General features: G+C 49.0%; 1 long non-coding RNA gene across 1 annotated transcript; it reads right to left on the reverse strand.

The window, feature by feature from the left end:
- Positions 1–1,398: 1,398 nt before the first annotated feature.
- LOC111097599 lies at positions 1,399–10,395 on the reverse strand. The gene is made up of 3 exons (XR_005365147.1): positions 9,516–10,395; positions 6,451–6,582; positions 1,399–2,834 (listed from the first exon to the last, which is right to left on the reverse strand). It is a non-coding gene; the product is annotated as an uncharacterized LOC111097599 (long non-coding RNA).
- Between the last annotated feature and the right edge of the window lie 381 nt (positions 10,396–10,776).

Consider the following 10,776-nt stretch of genomic DNA (forward strand, 5'->3'; position numbering starts at 1 on the left):
CAGATGATAATGGGATGGGTGCTTGCACCGAAAGCTCCAACGGAATTTGGTTAGCATGAACACCCCCACCCCCACCCCATGCAGGGCCTGGGACCCCCGGGCAGGCCGCAGCCTCACCTGTCCCCCACCTGGGCTCAGGGCCGCAGGGCCACCCCTCCAGAGGCCCGCTCGGCTGCCAGTCGGGGTGCTTCGCTCCACGTTGGCGAATTATCCCTGGGCCCCCAGAACCGGAGCTCAGTCTCCAGAAGGCGTTCTCCGAGGAGTCCCGTCCCTTCTCAGCTCAGGCCGCAGGCACTCCGTGGCCCAAGGCAACCTCCCCGGAGCTCATGGGCCACAGACTCCAGAGGCCTGTCGTCCACCGAGGCGGGGACATCATGGAGTGGAGGCCCAGCCTTCACCCCACATCAGAGGCCTCAGGCCCGTGCATCCCTTCTCTCCGCCTGCGTTCTAAGGAACTGAGAAATCAGAAAAAATGAAGCACATAATGGGTGGATGTGTCACATTTTTTAATAATAAACTTAATATTGCAGGGTGTGCCTTCAAAGCCTCCATGAGCGAGCTCTCGAGGATCAGCGGTCTTCTCTTCCCAGACACAGGCAGCCCTGGGTGACCCAGGCCTCCCACAGGGGCATCGGCTTTCCCCTTGCTACTTCAGGGGGCAGCAGACTGATGGTTCCTGTGCACAGACTAGCTCCAAATTTTATATTTTTAGCTCCAAATTTCCAAAAAGAGAGGAAGGGGGATTACACGGGCAGGCCAGAGCCCCTCCTGGACTTTCTAGGAAGGGTTAGCTCATCTACTCCCCTGAGAGAAGTAGCCTGAGAGGCCAGGGTCATGACAGAAGAAAACACTTCTCTACTGAGAAGTAATTATCAAGGAATACTTTTTTTTTTTTTTTTTTTGGCTAGTAACTATGATTTGAGTATTAGATGTATTTTGTTACCTGGAAGCTTGGTTATGCCGGGCGGTGTCGGTATTGTAGGACACCTCAGTGAATTAGGAGCTAAGCCTAGGAGATGGGTCCTGTTATCACCCCCGTTTTATAGATGAGGAAGCCGTAGTACAAAGCTGTTTTTGTTTTAATTTTATTTTATAAGTCATCTACACTCAACGTGAGGCCTGAACCTACCAGCCTGAAGTCAAGAGCCAGCCAGGCGCCCCCACCAAGTTCTGATCAACACAGATTGGATCCCTCGCCTTGTAAATAGTAAGGGTAGATCTCAGAGGTTCTTTCTTTCTTTTTTTTTTTTTTAAAGATTTTTTAATTTATTTATTCATGAGAGGCACAGAGAGAGAGGCAGAGACACAGGCAGAGGGAGAAGCAGGCTCCATGCAGGGAGCCCGATGTGGGACTCGATCCCGGGTCTCCAGGATCACGCTCTGGGCCAAAGGCAGGCACTAAACCACTGAGCCACCCAGGGATCCCCTCAGAGGTTCTTTCTTTCAGGAGCCACACGACTGATTTTCCATGTGTGGCCCCTAGGAACCTAGAACTTGACATTCTTGGGCCTCGCTCCAGACCTAGTGCTCGAGGACCTCCAGGGCTGGCGCCCAGCAACATGGGCCAACCGCCAACCGGCCCTCCAGGTGATGCTGATGCAGGCACACGGGCTCCTGCTCTCCGGCCCAAGGAGCCTGGGTCCCTGGGGGCGGGGTGGGGTGGGGGGTGGAGCCAGCCCTGCTAAGGCAAGGGGAATAGGAAACAAATGGAAAAGTGAAGTAGCCTTGGAGTGTAGAGAAAAGGGGAGTCGTAGAGGCAGACAGGATGGTACTTATTTCAAATTTAAGAAAAATTAGTGGAAATGTTGGCCAAAGCCTTGACTAAGAGAAATATTTGTAAAGCATCTCCCTCCTGTGTTTGACATTTGTCTACAGGGAATTCATGTAGCTCACATTACAGCACATCAGGTAGGTAGTAAACATGCACCGGGTGGTCACGCGGAGGAGGAATCGAACGTGGTGACCGTGGTGACCGAAGCTTCAGGCTGTGAAGCCGGGGGCCTGGGGGCCAATCCCAGCTCTCGTGCTTCCTAGCGAGCAGGTGTCTTCACTTCCCCTTCCAGAGTGCTCGCTAGGACACGGGGTTGATACCCACAGTAAACCGCATCTGTCAACAAAGTTCATTTTCCAATTGACTATAGAAATCCAGGGTGAAGTGGGGCACGGAGCTTTATTAATTATTGAAGAATTTATTTTCATTGGAGGGATTTGCAGTTCATGTTTATCTGATGCCTACCTGATTGAGACCTCAAAGTTTAAATCTCCATTCCCCCGTAGGAAAAGATCTTGCTCAACATTTTGGTCAAAACTTGCTAACCACTGAGAGGTTTATTGGAAGCCACAATGAGGAAATGGTCCACAAAAAAAGAAAAAAAGTACTGTCGTATTTTTTTTACCCAAGGCTTTTGTCTTAACAAGAGCGGGAATTGGCCCTCTGTGGTATGGAGGGGCCTTTGATCTAAAGTAGACCAAATGCCGTTGTTTCTGATTAACATAACTTTATTTTCCAATAGAAAAATGAGAATTCTTGATGTGCTGCTTTGTTGTGATGATTAGAAAAAGATTGTGTAGCTGATTTTTGCCTGCTACGATCTCTGGAATATCCAATTTTTCTTCAGAGCACCTTTTTAATGAAAAATATAGTTTACATATTGGTCATGTGTGACTGAGGCATGTCCAGCCAAAATTTCTTGGAGATGGACGATAGCTCCTCTGTGCAATTTTTCCAACTTAAATAGTTCGTGGACAATGAGATGTAAAGCAAGCTGGGTTGGTCATATGCTTGTTCCAATGGCGGAGATGCACGGGGCTGAGTAAGAAGCAGATGGCACCACCTGAAGCAGAAGGGTGCAGTCACATTTTATTTTTTTTAAAGATTTTATTTATTTATTCATGAGAGAAACACACAGAAGGAGAGAGAGAGGCAGAGGTACAGGCAGAGGGAGAAGCAGGCTCCATGCAGGGAGCCCGATGTGGGACTCGATCCCGGGTCTGCAGGATCATGCCCAGAGCAGAAGGTAGATGCTCAACCGCTGAGCCACCCGGGGGTCCCTGCAGTCCCATTTTAAAGGGAAATGAGGGGGCAGCCCTGGTAGTGCAGTGGTTTAGTGCCGCCTACAGCCTGGGGTATAATCCTGGGGACCAGGGATCAAGTCCCACGTCGGGCTCCTCTGCCTGTGTCTCTGTCTCTCTCTCACTCTCTGTGTCTATCATGAATAAATAAAAAAAATAAAATAAAAGAATCTTAAAAAAAATAAAATAAAGGGAAATGAGGGAGGTGGATGGGGGGTGGGGGTGACTGGGTGACGGGCACTGAGGGGGGCACTTGATGGGATGAGCACTGGGTGTTATGCTATATGTTGGCAAATTGAACTCCAATTAAAAAAATATGTAAAAAATTAAATAAATAAAATAAAAATAAATAAATAAATAAAATAAAGGGAAATGATACCAAAGTGATAGAAATCCCCCCCTCCCATCTGCTGGCCTGTTGATAAGAGGAGTTTAGGAGTCTCTCCAACATTTGGACATTTGGTTATACTCCTTGTTCCCTGCTTCTGTGGCTCTAGGTCAAAAAGACCCACCTTTGATGTGGGAAGGTCATTCTGTGCAACGAGTATGGCCTGTCTAGAGGAATCAGTTTGACTATTTTCAGGTAAAACATCCCTCCCCACTTTTTGACACAATGATGAATTGAAGAACTGCTGAGACCACTCTGCACCCAGAGGGGTTGGAATGCAAAGGCTGTCTCAACTGAACAGGCTCTTTGCTTTTTATTCCCCTCATTTCCCCATCCAGTTAGGACTAGAATCCATTTGTGCTGGGATCAGTAGCTCCTGAAGTAGTTCAAGCATGGGTGTGACATCTGTGAGTCCTTTATAGTTTGGCCTGCCTCCTCTGCGGAGACTGAGGAGGCTCCGGCTGCCCAGATTGCACCTGGGCTACTGATGGGTTTCCCTGCTCATAGGGAACTTGCCTCCCCCACCGCAGCAGCCGGGCTCCAGGATCTCCCCCTGCAGTGGTCACGCCCTTGGGTAATCCCCTCCCGCACTGTACCCGGTTGGTCTGCATGGCCAGTAGCACATGGCAAAAGTGATGGCATGCCGTCACCGACGTTAGGTTATAAGACGCCAACTTCTGTTTTGGTGTCATCTGTCTCTGTCTTGGCATATCTCTGTGTCCCCCGGCTCTCTCTCTCTGGGGAAACCAGCTGTCATGACACAGAGCCATTTAGGCAGTCTATGGGGACATCCAAGTGGCAAGACGCCGAGGCCCTGAACACCTATGTGAGCAAGCTCCAGACTGACCCCTGGGCTCCAGCTAGACCTCGGCCGAGGGCCTGCACCCCCGCCAACAGCTCGCTCCAACTCCTTACGAGACCCTGAACCAGAGCACCTAACCGCCTGGCTCGGCCCTGACGGATTCCTGACCCGCAGACTTGATGATGCAAAAGCTTGTGTTGTTATAAACCGCTTAGTTCGGGGGGAAACTTGTTACACCGCAGTAAGTCACTCCTGCAACGTCCCTGTGACTACACCAGCAGCTGTCATCCAACAGCTCTTAGATTTCAAGAGCACGTGAAGATTTAAGACTCGTGGAGCTCGCACCATTCCCGAGCAGGTTTTAGAACAGAGCATCGATGACGACGTAGATCTGCGGTGAGTAGTGTTCCTGAGACTTGGTGGGTGCCCACGCAGAACGGGACAGAGCCTGAGGAAAACCATGCGACTTACAGCCACTGTGTTCCAGATAGTTAAGTAGATACTCCAATGGTTCCGGACATTTCTTATTCTCTTGCATAAAAAAACACGAATTTCCCTCTACCCTAGAGCAGCACTTCTCAAATTCCAATGAACATAAAATCACCCCAGAATCGTTAGAACACAGACTCCAGTTCCGTAGGTCTGAGGGGGCCTGACCTCCTGCACATCTAGCAAGTTCCCAGATGCCCCAGATGCTGTAGGCCCAGAGGCGCAAGGAGGATCGCTGCGTCGGGTCAGTACGTCCCCACACTAGGGAACCGCCAACAGAGAAGGCTGCGCCCTCTCTCACCTCTTTGAAGTCCATCCCATCCCTCAGCACCACGATGCTTCCAAGCGTCCAGTAGACCTTTGCCAAATACGTATTGGCCTAAGTTGAGGATAATAATTATATCACAGCTAATTTACTTGCCTATTCCACTTCCTCGGTCCCAGTGTGTTCCTCAGGCCTTCCTTACCCTCAGGAAGCTTCATCAGTTAGCATGCTCCTCCATGCTCCTCCATGCTCCTCCATGCTCACCCACGCTCACCCATGCTCACCAACGCTCCTCCATGCTCCTCCATGCTCACCCATGCTCACCCACGCTCACCAATGCTCCTCCATGCTCCTCCATGCTCACTCACGCTCCTCCATGCTCACCAACGCTCCTCCATGCTCCTCCATGCTCACCCATGCTCACCCACGCTCACCCATGCTCCTCCATGCTCAAGTGCCGGGCCGGTGCCCTGGGGAGTCCAGTGAGCTTTCCCAAGGTCCTGCGGTGGGTGCTGAATTTCCAGTAGAGCTCCCCAGCGCCAGCCCGGCTTCTCATCCCAGCCCCAGTCCCTACATCTCTAGATATACGACTCTCTGACCATCCGGTCTTCCAGACTCTTCGATTTCAACATGAAGTCACTGCTCGAGCGGCCTTATTCATGAGGTTGTGGACTTGCTCCACTTTCTGTCCCCAGTGTCTTAGGCAGTGATGCCATTGGTTCTTCAGGTACGGGGCCACAGGTGCTGAGTTTGGTCAACCTGCCGGGTCGCCCGAGGATCAGAACTTCCGCTGAATCTCAGAATCTCATTTTAAAAAGGTGCGGGGAGGGGAGGGGAGGCAGGTGGGCTGATGAGAATGAAAGCTGTTGAATGCCTGATCCTTCAGGGGTAGGTCTCTGGTTTGAGGCAGAGCGGATCCTGCGGCACCCTCAGCGCCACCTCCCTCTGGGCCTCACTCCCGGGCCCTTCACGGCATGCTGGCCAGGCGGCCACCAAGCTCCAGGCTTGCATCCTTCCAGCTCAGTACCCAAAAGAGCTTTTCTCAGTAATTCCCTCCAGGCTCCAGGACTGCTTCTCGGTGGACCAGCTTAGCTCACTTTAGACTTCAGGGAAGTTGCCAGGGCAGGGCACGGCCTGTAGCTGCCTTCCTGCATTGTCATGTACGATGCTGGTGGCTTAGTTCCTTAACCTCTCTCAGCTCTGTCATCTGTAAAATGGGGGGACCCCTGGGGAGCTCAGGGGTGTAGCGCCTGCTTTCGGCCCAGGGCATGACCCTGGAGACCCGGGATCGAGTCCCGTGTCGGGCTCCCTGCATGGAGCCTGCTTCTCCCTCTGCCTCTCTTTGTCCCTCAGGAATAAATAAGTAAAAAGAAAAAAAAATATTTCATAGGAGCACTGTGAGGATTTAACTGTTAACAAACCTGAAGCACTTACCAGAGTTGGGGCCTCAGTGTTAGCTCCTGTACGAATGGCTGCCTGTGAACCTACATGGGCCCACTCACCCTGGGAAACGCACTTTCCCCTCTTCTATACCAAACAGGAGATTCATGGAGCAGGACTACGGACCTGGAAGGGATGTTAGTGGTTTGCCATTAGAAAGTCACTAACGTCACCCTATAGTCTGTTGACCCTTTGATGGTGGTGTGACAGGGAGGCTCAGGTGGCCTTCATCCTTGACTAGACCAGCCTCCCTTGACGTGGCTATGCGCCTGTCCCAAACGATGAGACTAGAGCAGATGTGGTTACGTTCAGCTTCTGGCAAGTACTCAAGAGGGAAAGTTCATTCTCCTGTTTCTTCTTTCCTGCCAATCGTAATGTGAACCAAAGGGCTAGGGCTGGGGCTGGAGAAGCCACCTCGCATCATCGAGACCACCCCCCAAGATGCTGTCGCACAATTGAGAAAGAGGCCCACCTTCCCATAGAACTTGGGGTCCAGGTGACCCTTTGTGTGAATTTTAAAAAGGCCCCTGGGCAGCCCGGGTGGCCCAGCGGTTTAGCACCGCCTTCAGCCCAGGGCGGGATCCTGGAGACCCAGGGTCGAGTCCCGCATCGGGCTCCCTGCGTGGAGCCTGCTTCTCCCTCTGCCTGGGTCTCTGCCTCTCTCTCTCTCTGTGTCTCTCATGAATAAATAAAATCTTTAGGGATCCCTGGGTGGCGCAGCGGTTTATCACCTGCCTTTGACCCAGGGCACGATCCTGGAGACCTGGGATCGAATCCCACGTTGGGCTCCCGGTGCATGGAGCCTGCTTCTCCCTCTACCTGTGTCTCTGCCTCTCTCTCTCTCTGTGTCTATCATGAATAAATAAATAAAATCTTAAAAATAAATAAAATAAAATAAAATCTTTAAAAATATATTTTTTAATAAAAAATAAAAATAAAAAGACCCTTTCCTCCAGGCTGACTCTCCCTAGGCCCCAGTCCGCTGATCACAGGCTCGACGGCACCACCTGCCGGTTTGGCCCTTCAGCCACATGCAGGAAGTGACCTGCGGACCTTCAGGCGGCAGACCTCTGGAGAACGGGCCGCGCACACCCAGCAGCAAGACTGGGGCTCTGGGGTTCTCTGGCCACGCGGTGCCACGCCGGGCAGCCTCTCCTTACTTGCATTTGTACTTAAACCTCCACCTCGTTTAAGCCACTGCTGTTTGCATTTTTGTCCGTTCTGACATGGAGGACATCCAAGTGGCAAGATACTGAGAGCCTTGGATTTTATTCTCGGCTGTTTGGATTCATGCTTTCTATCCTCCCTACCCCCCCCCAATTATATCACGTTGCCTTTATTTAGTAGCACATTAATCAACAGCCAAAAGTGAATGCTACCGATTTCCCTCTGTTACACATTCTCTGGTTTTCTTTTCTTTCCACCACTGGGACTAGAGCTTCCCCCAGACTTGGAATCATTATGGTAGAGTAAAATTATGGTTAAAGAAATAAAAAAGCATTTCTCTTCTAAGTATGTCCCCAGAGGGTTGTCTTCCAGCTTGGGGATCACACAAACTCTTGCCTAATTAGGAGGTCACTTTATTACTCCTGCCTGGCCTGCAAGAGTAAGCCAGCCGGAATTGGTCAATGGTGCCACGCTCTTCAGGCGCAACTCCAAGAGTGTTGGCTACTCTCTACACCTCAGTTAGCAATGCATGCTTTCCCCACCCTTCAAGAAGCGGAAATGGGGCCCCAAGTTAAGTGGTCCTTCTCCCCCATTACACCACCCAAATAAGCTAACATGCTGAGAAACCTCAGAACCTCAGAACTGGTGACACAGGATCTTCATACTGCTCTCTTCTGACTTAAACCTGAAGTAAATACCATCTGCTAATGGCTAGTTTTACCTGTTATTTTGGGCAGGAACACCACTAAATTTAAGTGGTAGTGCTTTCCCTTGTTTCTTAGGGACGGCAACTAAATTGTGCTGGAGTATTTGATCACATGCTCCAACTGACGGTAGGGTATGTCCACAAAATTTTACAAAGCAAACTTATTTTGTACCATCTCTTTGCCCTCAAGATATTTCTATGTTTAAAAAGATAATTTCTGGGGCAGCCCGGGTGGCTCAGAGGTTTAGCGCCGCCTTCAGTCCAGGTCCTGATCCTGGAGACCAGGGATCGAGTCCCGCGTTGGGCTCCCTGCATGGAGCCTGCTTCTCCCTCTGTGTCTCTGCCTCTGTGTGTGTGTGTGTGTGTCTCTCTCTCATGATTAAATAAAATCTTTAAAGAAAAAAAAAGATTTCTGCCATATAATCTCTCGGCACCCCTTACCTATTTTGTGTATGTGGAAACAGACAAGAAGCAATGAAATGCCCTGTTAGGATTACGCACTGGTTAATGGTGGAGCTAAATCACATCCAGATCTTTCAGCTATGTGTTTTTTTTCATTATTCACATTGGTTCATACCCCTCTATTTCCTGAAACTATTCCTTTGTGGCTCCGTTTCGACCAGCATGAAATGCCAAAGCTATCCACAGGCAGTCTCGTCATTTTGAGTGTATGATGTGCTGAGCGGGGGATTTGTCTTGGCCCGGGCAACAATGTCCCGATTATCTCCACTAATGCAAACAGCTCACCAGTCCTCTATCACTCTTCCTAATCGGTCCAGCTCCCTTAGGCTGTTGGCTATCATTCTTTCATAAGCTTACATCACTAGGTAAGAGCATTTGCAAGATTTAATTTGCTTCATTGACCAAACACTATTGTCAAACCACCTTTGATTTTGGTTGAAGTTTGATAATCTTGAAGTTTATGTTACCAAGTTAAAGGCAAGTGCAGTATCCTCTTTTAGAAAAGCTGTGCAAACAGTTTTCTTGTTGGGATTTAGGCTTTTACCCAATTTACCGAAGATGGATCTTTGAAGAGTCACATTCATTTATGTTTTGGGTGGTCCCCCAAATTTATTAACATCTTCTATATAAGTAAAATATTTGTTATTCTACGGTGTTTGTGATATGCAATTGACTCACATGTTGTTAATATTCTATTCGCGATCATCTATGCAGTAAGTTGTACCTTTAAATTGGAGGAAAAAGATTCAGGCCCACGAGCACTCACGGAAAAATCACGTAAGACAAATCAAATTTGCCTCAGGTATTTCGGATCCTCTGCTTTCTTGATGAAACCAGGAAGCACACATTCCTTCTAAGCTCATGTGAAATTTTTTGCTCCCCAATGGAACTACTTTATTCCTGAGTCCCACACTGAAACATTTCTTGTGTTGGGCTAAAATATGTCATTTGGAAAAATCAGTTAAAAGCACTGTAAAAGCTGGGCTGTCTCCAGGTAGTTCTTTTATAGACAGAAAAATAACCGTGAGTCTCAAGAGTCATGGAACAGAAGTTTGTAGCCTTGGCGGGGATTGAACAGGGCTCTGCAGCATCTGCAGATCCTGGTAAATGTTCAGAGGAGCATTTTATTCAAGCATTACCCACGGAGTTAGGGGAAAAAAAGAAAACGTCAGTTGTAGCAGTTGGAATTCCAATCAGACTCTGCACATCAAGGCTGTTTAAATTGGGCCTGACAAGACTGACTCCTATTCAACATGCTCATGTGGATTTGGAAGCCCAATATGCCCCGAGACGGACATATGAGGCTGGTATGGAGTTTAACGTGTCAGACTCGTCATCATGTCTAATATTTGTGAATAAATTAGTACAAAGTTGAAGCAGCTTTTCAGGAAGTTGTAAAAAAAATGTACAGGTTTATAGACAATGTGAAAACCCTTCTACAATATTCAGGTATTAGTAGCATGTAATTTTTGAAAATATTACTGGCCTTAACTTTTATGAGTTAGCCGATGATTCACTTCATCCAAGAAGACTTTCCCAACCTTTCCCAGCCCAAACTCAGAGCCCTCTGAAAATGTTTCCTTGGCAGGGAGCCTGGGTGGCTCAGTCTCAGTTGGTCAAGCATCTGCCTTCGGCTCAGGTGATGATCCCAGAGTCCTAGGATGGAGCCCCTTGTCTGGCTTGCTGCTTCTCCCTCTGCACTCCCTCCATCATGCTCTCTTTCTCTCAAGTAAATAAATAAAATCTTAAAAAAAAAAAAAAAACTCCCTTGGCACATACTCTTCTGTTAGATTCATGGGCCTCTCTTCTCATCTTTGCATATACCTAGCACAAAGCTCAAGTTGATTTTTTAAAGATTTTATTTGAGAGAGAGAAGAGAGAGAGAGCATGAGTTGGGGGGTGGGCAGAGGGACAGGGAGAAGACTCCATACTGAGCAGGGAGCCCAACACAGGGCTGATCCCAGGACCCGGAGATCATGACCAGA

This window comes from Canis lupus, chromosome 10 (assembly GCF_011100685.1).
Source record: "Canis lupus familiaris isolate Mischka breed German Shepherd chromosome 10, alternate assembly UU_Cfam_GSD_1.0, whole genome shotgun sequence".
In the NCBI taxonomy this organism is placed as follows: domain Eukaryota; kingdom Metazoa; phylum Chordata; class Mammalia; order Carnivora; family Canidae; genus Canis; species Canis lupus.